The 17,084-nt window shown below is 45.6% G+C and overlaps 1 protein-coding gene and 1 non-coding gene across 2 annotated transcripts in view; both read left to right on the top strand.

Moving 5' to 3' along the window:
* The window catches only part of LOC126088242 (esterase E4-like), a 450,967-nt gene that overhangs the window by 243,045 nt on the left and 190,838 nt on the right, over positions 1-17,084 (top strand). The gene's annotated exons all lie outside the window — the stretch shown is intronic.
* Positions 6,813-6,887, top strand: Trnas-cga (transfer RNA serine (anticodon CGA)). The gene has a single exon. It is a non-coding gene; the product is annotated as a tRNA-Ser (tRNA).

Here is a 17,084-nt window from a genome sequence, read left to right as displayed (position 1 = left end):
ATATATATATATATATAATGTCTTCCGATTGTACAAAATTGGGCATTACACTTCTTGTTAGAGCTTCTTCCCCCACATAAAGGCGCCCACAGCCTACATGATGCGCCGACCCACTCACTGATCCGTTCGACTGTGTGTGGAAACCAACGACTGCTTGACGGACCCTAGACCCTACCTGTCTGCACTGACGGATTGTGGACTGGCAGTTAGCTGTCGGAGTTAGCAGGCAGAGGTGAGCCAGTCGAACTGGCTGACCCATACCACAACTCCGACAGCAGATCCATCTCCCCACCCAGTGAACCTGTCGGGGCAGACCTGCTAGGTGGACAGCTTGTGTATAGGGGCTTTAAGGACAGGACGGGGTGGGCCCCCACTCTTCTAACTGCTGGTAACGTTGTGAAGTTGGAACAGGTGGATCAGCAGACCCTTCGTCGACCTTTTCTGGGTGCAAATTTCACTGGCTGCAGTTTACTGGACACTTTGTGGCTTATTGATTGGTGGCGAACTGTACCCTTTGCGAGGACACAAGCTGTAGATTGGTTTTTGCTGGAATTAGTGTTGCTGTTGCTTCGATTTCCAACTGAAAAAGGAGTTGTTGAGGACGAATCACAGCTGTCGCTCTCTGAGCACACTCGCTGCCTGCACGTATTGCACCGTCTTGCACCTGTAACAGTTTCTCCACATCCTTCCCATTTGCTAATGTGAAACACTGATTTTACGTGACCAGTGTGAGCAAAAGTATTACATGAGGAGTGCTATGCTCCTTCATGTCACTTAAAACTGTCACAACAGGTTTTACAATACAGCGATTGACTAGTTCAGCAGACAGATGACGTAGCGAGTGCGATGCCCTGTGGATATGGGATTTTCAGTAATCTGTGACATTTGTAATGATTGAGAAGTTTTCAGGAGTATTTCAAGTAGCCAATTGACCACATTGAGGGCTTCGGCACCTAACTGGGAGTCTGGCAGAAGTTCTATAAAGCGATCCAGGATGAGGCTCTCTGCATACAAGTGATGAGAAGCTGAGCTGGACCAGATGAAATGGCAATGTGGATCCGTGTCTTGCAATTTGGTGGCCCATTGTACTAATTGGTGGCTTGGTTCTTCCTTAAAACTAAAAACCACATATACTAGCAGATCCAAGTACTAGGCTAATAATTCCACTAATTCATGACGGTTGAGAATATGTTATTAGTGCCAAGACAGGCAATGAAAGCTACATATAAATACAAAAACCCCAAAATTAAAGTACTAAAAACAGTTGCACACATAAGATTCAACAAGCACTACCAACAACTAGGTATAATTCCGAATTACGTAAAAGTGAAAATATGTTCTAGAAGCAGCATAGCAAAAGTTATAAAGCACAAAGCAGAAAAACTATAGCTGAAAACCGAAATAAGGCAATTACACAAGAAGAAGGACTTACTAAACAGAAAGCTACTCAACATGCAGATAGAAGCAGCAAACAACATGGAACCCACAGTTTATAACAGCACATGTAAGCACATCCAAGACATAGTCGACAAGGAGTACTTGACCATTTGCAATACACATAACAAGAAACCACAGACCTTTACATCCAAACAAAATGAGAAATCAAACCTTGAGATAACTGACAAAAACACACACACATTTTACAATAGAGTGGTGAACAACACAGACATAAAATTCGACCAAAGAGAAAATGATCTGCTCCAAAAAGGACTAAAATACAATGTAAAACGTAACCTCTAGCTGCAACTAAAAATGCAGCAGATCTTGCAAAATTAAATTAAAATACAAAAGCAGCAATAGGTCACAAAGTAAGCAAGCTTCTTGAGAAAGAAATGAATAAAGATAAATTTAGATCTAAATATAGAATAAATGATGAAAAAACTGTAAAATCCGTAAATAATAAATGGATAAACAAAGCAGCCAATCCATAGTTGTAAAGTCAGACAAAAGTACTACATTATTTGTGATGAAAGAAAAGGAATACATACACAAAACACTGAATTTTTTGACGCTAATTGAATTGACGCACATTGAAGAAGATCCAACCAAACAATTTCAAAATAAAATTAAGGAACAACTAAAGAATACACATTTCCTACTGACAGAAACTGAAAAGAAATACCTTAAATGCATGAATCCAAAGCACCATGCCTAAGAGCACAGCCAAAAATACACAAGGATGGAAATCCGATATGTCCTGTGGTCAACTCTATAAATAGCCCAGTCTACAAACTGTCACAAAAACTGAATAACATACTGATGAAAAATTATACATATGAAGCAACCTATTCCATAGAAACAGCATGATACTTGCTAAAGAACTAAAACCCAGAAAGCTCCCCCCAAGATGCCCAGTTTATATCACATGACATCACCAATCTTTACTCGAACATACCCATGCAAGAAGCTGTAACAGAAATACAAAAGAACCTTACGAAACACAAGAAAGTTTCATACACAGAAATTGTTGAATTTATGGAACTCCTTCAGCTAACCATAAGTTACAACTAATTCACTTTTAATGACAACATTTATAAACAACCAGATCGCCTAGCAATGGGATCATGTATAGCTGGTACCATAGCTGACATATACATAAATTACTAAGAACAAAAAAATTTTAACAGCAAGAACCTTGCCTAAAGAAAATTTGAATTTTATAGTTGATATGTAGATGACACACTACTCTTAGTGAAAGGGGATACCGAAGACATCACAGACATTCTAAGTTACTTCAATAATCTACATGAGTAAATCAAATCTACAGTGAAACATGAGCAAAATAAGAGCATCAACTTTCTAGACCTAAATATTACAAGACACAACAACACATGCACATTCAAAATTCATAGGAAAAACACAATTACTGACACCACAATCCCTGCAGCCTCATGTCACCCAAATATCCATAAACAGGCAGCGTACAGGTTAATGCTACATAGGGCAACTAAAATACCATTGAACCAAGAACACATGAAACAAGAAAAAAACATTGAAAAAGATTGCAGTTGCCAAAGATTACAATGCTTCAATGGTTGACACAATCCTCGACAAAGTGAAGAAAGACCCAGGTACAAACTGCTCCACAGAAGAAAAAGAAAAAACAATGTATATGTAGTATCCCATACATTGGCAATGTATCACAGAAGATTGCAAATATTTTCAAAAATCAAGAAAAAACATGTATATCTAGTATCCCGTACATTGGCAATGTATCACAGAAGATTGCAAATATTTTCAAAAATCAAGAAAAAAACATGTATATCTAGTATCCCGTACATTGGCAATGTATCACAGAAGATTGCAAATATTTTCAAAAATCACAAAGTAAAAATTGGGTTTTCTACATCTAATAAACTACAACAAAAACGAATACATAATTAAAGTGTAAGCTTGATCCATACTCAGATTCTGGAATATACAAGGTAACATGCCAGGAATGCTTCATGTTGTACCTAGGACAAACAGGCCAAAATTTTAACACCAGGTACACAGAGCACATAAAAGCCTACACACGCAACAGGCACACTACATCAGCCATAGCAACACATATACATAATACAGGACACCCATTTGAAAAAAATAGAGCACAATGTCTAAGTACTCCACCGTCTAAATAAAGGACATAAAATGGATTTGCTAGAAGAACTGGAGATATATTCACATTACAGAAAATATGTAGATAAAATATAAAAACGAAAAACTTGAAAGTGAATCAGTGAATCTCTCCAGATGTTTCGATAGCATACTTAAATAAAAATAGTAACACATAGAAGTAAGCACAATTGTAAAATAGATATAAGTAAATTATGATCCAAATAGTCAAGGTAAATAACCTCTGTACGAAAGGTGGAAGACCTATAATCTCATCTCTGTTGACTGCTTGTAGGAACATCTTTGTAACTGTTTTGTTTATGTGTACAACAAGATGTGTGTGATGTTTAGTGTGTGTGACACTGCACAAATGGGCCATAAGGAAACTCTAAGTACAAATTCTTCTAAATTTCGCCACTAACTTCGCAAAAATATCGACAACCAAATAAAAATCGCGTGTTTTCTTATGTATTGCAGAAAGTCAACGAAATGAAGCAGACTCTCACACATCGACAACATCACATAGAAATGGCATAACAAACACAAAAAACACACATGAAAATAGGAATCGTTTCCCGAAACGGGTCGTGCGAAAAATAAAATAAAGAAAATCGTGACTGGTAGCAGATGAGTTATTTGTAAACAAACCTATTACAGTTTAGGATAGTTTCCAGTGAGGAAAGTTCTGTCATAGCAATCAAAAGATACGTAGATCACATGAGGCAAGAAAATAATGCGGCATTGGTCTGTGTCCGTAATGTTAGCCACTGCAAGAGAGTGGTATTAATACACTCCTGGAAATGGAAAAAAGAACACATTGACACCGGTGTGTCAGACCCACCATACTTGCTCCGGACACTGCGAGAGGGCTGTACAAGCAATGGTCACACGCACGGCACAGCGGACACACCAGGAACCGCGGTGTTGGCCGTCGAATGGCGCTAGCTGCGCAGCATTTGTGCACGCCGCCGTCAGTGTCAGCCAGTTTGCCGTGGCATACGGAGCTCCATCGCAGTCTTTAACACTGGTAGCATGCCGCGACAGCGTGGACGTGAACCGTATGTGCAGTTGACGGACTTTGAGCGAGGGCGTATAGTGGGCATGCGGGAGGCCGGGTGGACGTACCGCCGAATTGCTCAACACGTGGGGCGTGAGGTCTCCACAGTACATCGATGTTGTCGCCAGTGGTCGGCGGAAGGTGCACGTGCCCGTCGACCTGGGACCGGACCGCAGCGACGCACGGATGCACGCCAAGACCGTAGGATCCTACGCAGTGCCGTAGGGGACCGCACCGCCACTTCCCAGCAAATTAGGGACACTGTTGCTCCTGGGGTATCGGCGAGGACCATTCGCAACCGTCTCCATGAAGCTGGGCTACGGTCCCGCACACCGTTAGGCCGTCTTCCGCTCACGCCCCAACATCGTGCAGCCCGCCTCCAGTGGTGTCGCGACAGGCGTGAATGGAGGGACGAATGGAGACGTGTTGTCTTCAGCGATGAGAGTCGCTTCTGCCTTGGTGCCAATGATGGTCGTATGCGTGTTTGGCGCCGTGCAGGTGAGCGCCACAATCAGGACTGCATACGACCGAAGCACACAGGGCCAACACCCGGCATCATGGTGTGGGGAGCGATCTCCTACACTGGCCGTACACCACTGGTAATCGTCGAGGGGACACTGAATAGTGCACGGTACATCCAAACCGTCATCGAACCCATCGTTCTACCATTCCTAGACCGGCAAGGGAACTTGCTGTTCCAACAGGACAATGCACGTCCGCATGTATCCCGTGCCACCCAACGTGCTGTAGAAGGTGTAAGTCAACTACCCTGGCCAGCAAGATCTCCGGATCTGTCCCCCATTGAGCATGTTTGGGACTGGATGAAGCGTCGTCTTACGCGGTCTGCACGTCCAGCACGAACGCTGGTCCAACTGAGGCGCCAAGTGGAAATGGCTTGGCAAGCCGTTCCACAGGACTACATCCAGCATCTCTACGATCGTCTCCATGGGAGAATAGCAGCCTGCATTGCTGCGAAAGGTGGATATACACTGTACTAGTGCCGACATTGTGCATGCTCTGTTGCCTGTGTCTATGTGCCTGTGGTTCTGTCAGTGTGATCATGTGATGTATCTGACCCCAGGAATGTGTCAATAAAGTTTCCCCTTCCTGGACAATGAATTCACGGTGTTCTTATTTCAATTTCCAGGAGTGTATATGGCATAGTCACTCTAGTCAGCGGCCAGTGGACGGGACTGGCATTGCGCAACAGTGAGCACTGTGATCGATTCGTCCGATAAATAAGCTTCAGAAATCCCTGCAATAATTAAAATAAATCACCCACAGCTTCTACGCCCATGCTTTCAACTTAGCCATTCAAAACAGGTCCAACCAATTAACTAAGACACTACATATGATTGGTTAACTCTCAACCCAAAACCCTTAAACTAATATGAATACGCTCCCTAATAACAATGTAATGGAAAGCGCCCATTAAATTATAATTACTGTGTTGCCGAACATAGAGTTAACACGTCTCTACAACGCTGCATACTGACAAATTCTTACATCTTCTTGTTTCCCACTCTCCCAAAACTACCTCTTCACCTTCGTACACCATGCATTTCGATTGATTTCTGGATCTGATTGCGCTCCCACAGTACACAAATCCTTTACAAGCTCATCAAATTCCTTCTCTAATTGCTCACACACAGCAAACACAAGCCTAAACACCTCAACACTTTCCAGATTGAATCTGGGTATAAAGCTTCGCCTGTACCAGAACATGCATTAGATACTACACTTATAAACAATCTGTGTCCTGAAACTTCCTGGCAGATTAAAACTGTGTGGTGGACCGAGACTCGAACTCGGGACCTTTGCCTTTCGCGGGCAAGTGCTCTACCAACTGAGCTACCCAAGCACGACTTACGCCCAGTCCTCACAGCTTTAATTCCGCCAGTACCTCGTCTCCTACCTTCCAAACTTCACAGAAGCTCTCCTGCGAACCTTGCAGAACTAGCACTCCTGGAAGAAAGGATATTGCGGAGACATGGCTTAGCCACAGCCTGGGAGATGTTTCTAGAATGAAATATTTCACTCTACAGAGGAGTGTGTGCTGATATGAAACTTCCTGGCAGATTAAAACTGTGTGCCAGACCGAGACTCGAACTCGGGACTTTTGCCTGGCGGAATTAAAGCTGTGAGGACGAGGCGTGAGTCGTGCTTGGGTAGCTCAGTTGGTAGAGCACTTGCCCGCGAAAGGCAAAGGTCCCGAGTTCGAATCTCGGTCCGGCAAACAGTTTTAATCTGCCAGGAAGTTTCATATCAGCGCACACTCCGCTGTAGAGTGAAATATTTCATTCTAGAATCGGTGTCCTTTCTCACTGCAGTTTTTTCAGATTCCCATTCTCAGACCATGAGATCTCGCTGTCAGGTTTAGCTCACCCATTCCATCCCTTCCCACATTACAGCTTCCTTCTATTCGTTTCCTGTCCATAACTGAACCATAGTGCCGGCCGGGGTGGCCGAGCGGTTCTAGGCGCTACAGTCTGGAGCCGCGCGACCGCTACGGTCGCAGGTTCGAATCCTGCCTCGGGCATGGCTGTGTGTGATGTCCTTAGGTTAGTTACGTTTAAGTAGTTCTAAGTTCTAGGGGACTGATGACCTCAGAAATTACGTCCCATAGTGCTCAGAGCCATTTGATTTGAACACACTCTTCAAAACCTATAGATAAACTACCTGTATGCATGTCGGTCTTGGTGGCGTAGCTCCGTCTCTACGGCATGGTGATGAACACTTGGCAGAAAAGTGGACCCAATGTAAGATGTATACTGTCCTCAACAGGCTACGCCAATCGCACATTGAAACCCAGCACATCCTATCATACCTCGACATATACTACTGGGCCATAGGAATTTATGACGGCCAGGCTAAAACGTGTTATGGATGCGGCAAAGAAGGTCACCTACTTTCCAAATGCCTCCAAAATCAGATCGCACATCTTCCACTGCAGGGTGTTGCGTCTCCACCGACGCTGACGATTCTCCAGGTGATCTAAGCAGCCTCCAAGTGACATAGGCAGCAGCGCTCGTGATGTCTCCTCCTGTTAAGACAAAACATACGGATGTTGATGTACCAGAACAACCCTCTGTAGACCGACACCTGGCAGATTAATCAGCCAAGCCAGTGGCAGAACTCTGTACAATGCCATCGGCACCACTGAGCACTGCAGGATGACAATCGCTTCATTTATCATACCAACCGATGTCTTTGTGCTGACGAGGTGCGAGTCAATGCCACTGTCTGACACGGAAGGCTATGCACGAAAACAGTGTAAACTAAAAAGCCAATAGCAATGCTACGTTTGAACACGGCAGCTACCGATGAAAAAGAACTGATCCCACAGGAAGCCGACCACAAGGATAGCACCAGTGCCACCGACTCCACCCCTGTGGAATGGACTGTGGGGAGGGCAGCGTCCATCTGGCAGTCCTCTGTGGTGAACAGTGATCAGCAGGAAGGTTCCAGTGCAGGCTGTGAAATTGCTCGTTCCCTTCCTATCAACAACTATGACCTTATAGAACATGAACAGATTTCTGCGACCACGTTGTACGCTAAGGGTATCAAGACCAGGCAGGACCCTGATCTGGGGCTCACTGAGGTGCTGTTGGAGCATCTAGTGTGAACAACACTGGGAGTGCTGCAGTCAACAGGGTGTGACATCCCTTGCGATATCCTCTTTTCTTCACCCTGGATAACGTGCCCAATGATTGCACTGCCTGACTTACTGCTTGACCACAGTAAACATCATCACAGTTAGCTCTGATGCCAAGATTCAACTCCAGAGAGAAACAATATGAGACATAAGAGTTGACTTTGCATTCCTGCAAGAAGTGCGAATCAATGCTCTTCTGAAATATTATGCAACGTACATAATGCCCGGTGGCCTCGCACACACCAGCGTGGCGATTTTAGGGTGTGACAGTGGCCATTGAAGCCACCAACATCATGTATCCCAGCTCCATTCGAGGATTAGCACTCACGGCACTTGACATCCAATTCATTAATGTTTGTGCACCACTGGGTACCACCAAATATCATGACTGGGCCAGGTTCTATTCCGTGGACATTGCTCACTTTTCCTAGGATAGTACGAATATGGCATCTTCACTAGCTATTTTAATTGCATCCTTCATCCCAAGGATTAAATCATACAACAAACACCTTGTGTGGAACTGGGTATGATGATTCATGATCTTCACTCGCGTGACCTGTGTGAAAAGGTACATGGTGACAGCTCTGGACACACACATCTTAATAGTTACCCAGCAAACCATCTGATTCACAAATATGTGTCACAAGGTCATAAACAGGGAGTGGTGGCCACCAAAATATCCTCTGGCCTTCTCTGATCACATTGCATCTGCATGACGGATCTCCAACCCCAATAAGTCTGGCGTAGTAACAGCGTTTGGAATATGAACGTACCTCCCTTCCAGGAACAAGTGTGCCATCACCAATTAGCCATAACATGGACCAACTGTGCACCACATCACTCCCTATACCCCTCGACTTTGGCATGGTGGCTCCTCTGTGCCCAACCAACAATACACAAAGTTTGACAAGGAGATGGCTGCATGGCGCCAGCAGATTCCTAGACTATGCAGTGCTCAGGGACCTCGGTGCTCTACCACCATCGCCGGACAGACAACGAGTAAGACACTGAATCAAGGCTCACATACTATTATCGACGAAGTGCCGATTAGAAGGCGCTGTAGATCGCTTACGATTACACGACCGAATGCCGCAGAGATCCTAACCATGCACAACATTGTAACTGACATGTGCCAACATTCCTGACGGTTAATCACACTCCTTACGACACAAGACGGTCGCTCCTGCATGACCAAGCAAGCATAGTGCAAGCCATGGAGGATCATTTTCATCATTTTTACCGGGAAATAACCACAGATGACAAGACCACCGCAGAAACGTTACAGCGGGTGATGTGCACTGTCAGTATGGCAACAGTGATGATATGAATGGAGGAAGTCTCGCCTAAAGAACTGGAGGACACCTTGGACAATTCGTCTCCAGGGTCAGATGGATTACCATTTGAGTTTCCAGACTGCACAGTACCACCTACTTTGGTCGAAGAACTTCTTATACCCATGTACAAACCAGACGAAGGCCAATTATTGGCCATTTACATTGTTTAACGTCGGCTACAAGACCTTCACCAGACTGTTGGCAAGACACATTAAGACATCAACGATGATATCACCTGGAACAGACGTCAGAGGGGGAGATGCCAGACTAAAAATGGCCACTTTCAACTGCAGAGACTAAATTGTGCTCACCTCAGCATGCTGCCTGAGAGTGGCAATTGTGTCTTTCACTTCCACTCCACACCATAACTTCCACCTGCAGGTGATGGACCATATTGGATTCCTCCCCCCCCCCCCCCCCCCGAGCCTCATTGATATTCTGAAGTTCCTTTTCGCAGAAGGTTCATGTCAATGTATGGAGCGTGGGTCCAATACCCATTAAGAGGTCCCTACAACAACTTTTGCCTAGCTTTATGCAATCAGACTCGAGTCTCTCATCAGGGGGTCTGAATGCAGGGTATCTGCTTCACCCTGCAGGACATCACCTTCTACTACCGCTGGTTCATTCCCCTGATGAAGTCCACATCCTAAAGTGGATCAAGTGATATGGACAGGCTGTGGATAATCTTTTGAACATCAAGAAGTTGGCAGCATTGTATATCAGGCACAGTCTCAGGCCTGGCATTGTCGACACCATCCTGCTACTTACTAAACTGAGATATTTGGGAGTCATGTTCATGAAGAGTGTGCATGGAACTGCTGCGGAAAACTGTCAATGGTTATTACAGATGGTACGTGTGATGGTGTGTCAGACCTGCTCTATAACTTCAACCAGCTGCAATTGAGGAATACCTGAACCTCTTCCCACAGATGGCTTATGTGGGTACGTGCTTGGCCACTATAGGACCCCAGCCTTTGCAGCACTACTTCCCTTTCTGTGGTTCAGGCCTATACTGGCACAATCCCTTCCCCCCCTCTGCCTTTCCATTGGATGGTCTTTGTGATACAGACCCTGCTTGGACCTGGTACATGATTTAAGACCCTAATTTTCCATTTCATTTCCCACAGTCTCTACATCGTTTCATTGTTGGTTTGACCTGCCTCCAGCTTCCCAAATTTTTCAGAAGTGTGGATCGCACAGGGAAGGTCACCCAATGTGGTGTCTGTTCTATCTTTGTGCTTTTCCATCTTAGCACCTTTCCTTTCCAAAAGGGTAGAAGACGCTAGAAACTTTCTCCTGCTGATGTTCATAAGGACCAGCAGTCTCTACAGAAGGAAAGAACTTGTTCAACACAGACAGATACAACCTCAAAGTGTTTGCTTCCTGGCAATGACGTGCGAGGAACATAGGGCTAAGTGGCAAGCAGAAAAATACTCCCCTTAATACCTGGTTCATACAAGGACAGATGGGGATTCTTTTTTGCCCACAAAGCCTTTATTCTCTGTAGAGACTATAGAGGACAAATTTGGGGAAGTTGGAGCCGTCTCCAAAATGAAGAGTGGGCAAATTTTTACGAAAACAGCTTCTCCTGCCCAGTCACAGGCGTTGGTTGTTTATGACAAGTGACTTAACACTCGCCATAATAGTCTGAACATGGTTCAAGGCATCATTTTTCACAGTCGTCCCCTTGCAGTCTGATAATGAGCTACACGCCAACTTGGAGTGACGGTGTGTACACTTTGTCTGTCATGTTCATGGGAGACCAAAGGACAACAAGGTTGCTACCAGGGCCTTCATCTTGGTTTTTGATGGCGATTCGTTGCCTGAAAAGGTCAAGGTGATGGTATACCGATGTGATGTGAAACTGTATATTCCCCCCACGCATGTGATGCTTCAAATGTATGAAATTCAGGCACAGGTCTTCACATTGCAATGCCAGCCAGCCCAGCCTGTTGGGATTGTGGACGACCATTGAATGCGAATGATCCTTGTGTTCCTCCCCTACCCCCATCTGCATCAACTGTGGGGAGCACCATTCTCCCTGGTCACTAGAGTGCACTTTCTTCTGGACAGAGAAAAAATACAGGAATATAAGATTCTGAATGGACTGATATACAAAGAGGACAAGAAAACGTGTGAGCATCTAAATCTTATATGTATGACAAATTCTACGGTTATGACGACGTCGCCCTCGCTACTGATGGCACTCTCCTCCATTATGCATCCTACTTCGACCATGCCTGCCCCTTGATGATTGAGGACTTTCCATCTGCTGCTCCCCCACACCTAGTTTGGGAGCAGTGGCTCCCCACCCACAAGGGATGCTGATTCCCACCCCCCATGTGCAGACCTTTCATCCTTGCCCAGCTTCTCATGCCAGGAAAGGATCCCTCAGGACACTCCCCTCCAAGGTTTCTGCTGGTCTGCAACCAGAAAGGAGCCACAGACTGCTGGTCTAGGGCTTCACTCCCTGAAACTAATTCAGGGAAGCCGTCAGTCATCCAAAACCCCTAATGAAAAAGAAGACAAAAAAAGTCTTCCAAGACGAAGGCAATTCCGGTGGCCCCCATGCCACCAGATCGGACATGTTTGCTCCTGTGGCAATCCTGAAGCTCCAGACTGTACCACGCAACGTGTCTCAGAACTTATGTGTCTTGATACCACACCCTCTCACCCACTGGCTACAAGTGATTGCTTTCTGCATTGCTCTTCTGGAAACCTAGTTTCCAGCAACAAGGATTTCTGCACCTCATCACTACTGTAAGAATCATACCGATTATGATAGGGTATCAGTTGCACGTGTGTTCTGAACTCTGTATGTAGTGAACTTGTGCCTGTAGATAAAACTTTGGAGGCTGTGGGTGTTTGGATAAGGACATTTCAGGATTTTATCATCTGTAGTGTTATCTCCCTCCTGATGGTGGAGTGACTCATAACACATTGTCTGCATTGGTTTCTCAGCTCCCCTCAGCTTTGCTAATTTTGTACGACTTCAGCGCCCATATCTCATTGTAGGGCGGAACCATGATCACTGGCCATGGTAAAAACATCGAAAATATACTTGCAAGATCTCGACCTCTGTCTCTTGAATACTGGTGCCTCCACACACTTCAGTGTGGCACATGAAACTTACTCAGCCATCGATCTTTCTATTTGCTGCCCTTTTCTTCTTCCGTCCATCCCCTGGAGGGCCCCCTGTGACCTGTCTGCAGCGACCACTTCCCAGTCTTCCTGTAACCTCCCTCAGTGTCACTCCCATGAATGAATGCCGGCGTAGATGGGTTCTCCACAATGCCAGTTGTAATGTTTTCACCTCCATTGTCGTTCTGAGCTCCCCATTAAATGGAGACATTGAGAAGGCCGTTAAATTGCAACAGCAGCCATTATTCCAGCAGCCTTCTTAGCAATCCACTATTCTTTGGAATCCCCTTGGTGGACCTTAGAAATCACAATGCTGACCTTCATGCCTGAGTCCACCAATTAATAAAATGACGTAAGCAAGAATGCTGGGAATGGTATTTTCACCCAATGGACAATATAACCGTCCTTCACAGGTCTGGATGAAGATCGACGCCTCTATGGGTACGAGTTTTCAACAGGTGAAGTTGGCCTTTCCTTGAACGGTGCTGTTTCCACAGTCCCAGATGCTGTCGCCAAACGGCTTGCTCTGTTTTATGCTTGAGTCTCTGCATTGGAGAGTTATCAGCTTGCCTCTCATGTCCTTAAATAGCGGATGGAGTGATTGTACTTTATCTTTCATTACACACTGCCTGGAGTCCTATAATGCTCCATTAAGTGAATGGAATTCTTCAGTGCCCTATACCTTTGCCCTGATACAGCACCATGGCCAGACCACATCCACAACAAAATGCTCAAACGCCTATCAGTGGGTTGTCAGCGTTATCTCTTTACCATCTTCAGCTGTATCTGGAGTGAAGGTGAGTTCCCTTTTCAATGGTGGGAAACTATCATCACCCTGGTACTGAAACTAGGTAAGCATTCCCTAGAGACGGACGCCTATCGTCCGATTAATCCGACCAATGTTTTGTGTAAGTTGCTCAAATGCATGGTGAGCCATCAGCTGTGTTGGTTCCTTAACCCTTGGGGCCTTCTGGCTCCGTCCCAGGGCAGTTTTCTCCAAGGCTGTTCCACTGTCGATAATTACGTTTGGCTGGAGTCTGCCATCAGAACAGTTTTTGACCGACGTCAACACCTTATCGCTGTCTTCTTCGACATCCTGAAGGTTTATGACAGCACATGGCGACACCACATTTTCGCTACCTTACGTGAGTGGTGATTCCAGGGCCAGCTTCCGATTTTTGTCCAGAACTTCATGCAGAACGTCTTGTCACACTGTACTTTCCGAGTTCGAGTTGCTGCTTTCCACAGTACCCCCATACCCAAGAGAATGACCAGGGCTCTGTATTGTGTGTCCCTCTCCTTCCAGTGTCAATCAACAGTCTAGCAGAAGCTGTGGGGTCTTCAGTATCACCCCCTTTGTATGCTAACGACTATTGCTTGCACTATTGCTCCTCTACTGTGAGTGTAGAACATCAACTGCGGGGACCCATTTGAAAGGCGCAGTCATGGGCCCTAGTCCTTGGCTTGCAGTTTTCTGCCGCCAAGACTCGCGTCATACACTTCTGTTGCCATCATATTGTTCTTCAACAACCACAACTTTACGTCGACGTCCAATCACTCAACGTGGTATAAACTTATCTCTTTTTGGAACTGGTTTCTGATTCCTGGCGGCATGGGTTCCCGATCTTCGCTTAAGCAAAGGTGCTGGCTACATCTTAATACACTTTGATGCCTCAGTACCACGAGCTGAAGTGCAGGCTGCTCTACTCCTCTGCAACCAAACAAAGCGATGATACCATCCCATCTTGATTATGGGAGCCTGGCATATTGTTTGGCATCACCCTCAGCATTGTAATCGCTGGATGCAGTAAACCACTGTGGGGTCCGACTTGCAACAGGAGCCTTTTAAACTAGCCCTGAGAATGGCCTACTCGCAGAGGTGGAGTCGGTCCACTACGGATCAGGCACACAGCTACACAGTTATGGTATGCACAATCACAGCTCCCCTACACATCCAAAGTACTGTGTGCTTTTTCCTAATAGTGAAATCCATCTCCCACAACAGAGATCCAGAACTATGGTCGCAACTGCAGTTAGTCAACAGTGTGTCTGTTCTGAATTCCAACTTCTCCCACTGTCACCTCTTGTCTGGGGACAACCCCTATGGCACGTACCCCGACATCTGATGTGTCTCGATTTATCCTTTGGATCAAAAGGTTTGGCTGACCCCATGGTGTTTCGCCATGTATTTCTGGCTGTCCTGGATGCACTTCCACATTGAGAAGTAGTATAAACTGATGGCCAAATGGTTGACGGGTGAACCCATTTTGCATATGCACAAGCAAGGCGCAGTAAACTATGCTGCTTTCTGAATGGATGCAGTGTCTTCACTGCTGAATTGGTGGCCATTAAACGAGCCCTTAGCCATGCTTGTTTTTGCTTCTAAGCTGCAGCGACTCCCTGAGGAGCCTTCTGGTTATAGACCAGTGCTACCTTCATCACCGATCAGCAGTGGATATCCAGGATCTCAATCAAGTTAGACAGCTAGACATCTTTGTTTGGACTCCTGGACATGTTGTGATTTCAAGAAAGGAACAAGCTGATCGCTTGTCAGATTTGGCTACCGATTTTGGAAATGGGAGTTCCAGAACTGGACCTTTGATCGACTCTATGCCGTCGGTTGCTGGAGGTCTGGAACTCGGTATGACCCACCCTGGACTCCCCACATAAACTGAAGGCGATAAAAGAGACTTTGACCACGTGGCGGTCTTCCCCTTGCGCCTCCCACAGGGAATTCACTCTTCATTGTTGGCTATACATTGGCCTCACCTGGCAAACCCATGGCCACATTCTCTAATGTGAGGAACCACCTTACCACAAATGTGGACCCCACCTGACAGTGGCCCACATACTACTACATTGCTCAAATTGGCTATTTTGCGGCGATCTCTTAAGCTTCCTCACATCTACATCTACATCTACATTTATACTCCGCAAGCCACTGTCATTATCTCCCTTTTCTGTTCCAGTCGCGTATGGTTCGCGGGAAGAACGACTGTCTGAATGCCTCCGTGCGCGCTCGAATCTCTCTAATTTTACATTCGTGAACTCCTCGGGAGGTATAAGTAGGGGGAAGCAATATATTCGATACCTCATCCAGAAACGCACCCTCTCGAAACCTGGACAGCAAGCTACACCGCGATGCAGAGCGCCTCTCTTGCAGAGTCTGCCACTTGAGTTTGCTAAACATCTCCGTAATGCTATCACGGTTACCAAATAACCCTGTGACGAAATGCGCCGCTCTTCTTTGGATCTTCTCAATCTCATCCGTCAACCCGATCTGGTACGGATCCCTCACTGATGAGCAATACTCAAGTATAGGTCGAACGAGTGTTTTGTAAGCCACCTCCTTTGTTGATGGACTACGCTCTCTAAGGACTCTCCCAATGAATCTCAACCTGGTACCCGCCTTACCAACAATTAATTTTATAAGATCATTCCACTTCAAATCGTTCCGCACGCATACTGCCAGATATATTACAGAAGTAACTGCTACCAGTGTTTGTCCGCTATCATATAATCATACAATAACGGATCCTTCTTTCTATGTATTCGCAATACATTACATTTGTCTATGTTAAGGGTCAGTTGCCACTCCCTGCACCAAGTGCCTATCCGCTGCAGATCTTCCTGCATTTCCCTACAATTTTCTAATGCTGCAACTTCCCTGTATACTACAGCACCATCCGCGAAAAGCCACATGGAACTTCCGACATTGTCTACTAGGTCATTTATATATATTGTGGAAAGCAATGGTCCCATAACACTCCCCTGTGGCGCGCCAGAGGTTACTTTAACGTCTGTAGACGTCTCTCCATTGATAACAACATGCTGTGTTCTGGTTGCTAAAAACTCTTCTATCCAGCCACACAGCTGCCCTGATATTCCGTAGGCTCTTACTTTGTTTATCAGGCGACAGTGTGCGGAACTGTATCGAACTCCTTCCGGAAGTCAAGGAAAATAGCATCTACCTGGGAGCCTGTATCTAATATTTTCTGGGTCTCATGAACAAATAAAGCGAGTTGCGTCTCACACGATCGCTGTTTCCGGAATCCATGTTGATTCCTGCAGAGTAGATTCTGGGTTTCCAAAAAAGACATGATGCGCGAGCAAAAACCATGTTCTAAAATTCTACAACAGATCGACGTCAGAGATATAGGTCTATAGTTTTGCGCATCTGCTCGACGACCCTTCTTGGAGACTGGGACTCTTTTCCAATCATTTAGAACCTTCCGTTCCTCTAGAGACTTGCGGTACACGGCTGTTAGAAGAGAGGCAAGTTCTTTCGCGTGCTCTGTGCAGA

Source organism: Schistocerca cancellata, chromosome 6 (genome assembly GCF_023864275.1).
Source record: "Schistocerca cancellata isolate TAMUIC-IGC-003103 chromosome 6, iqSchCanc2.1, whole genome shotgun sequence".
Lineage (NCBI taxonomy): Eukaryota > Metazoa > Arthropoda > Insecta > Orthoptera > Acrididae > Schistocerca > Schistocerca cancellata.
This window is presented reverse-complemented; position numbering and strand designations above follow the sequence as displayed.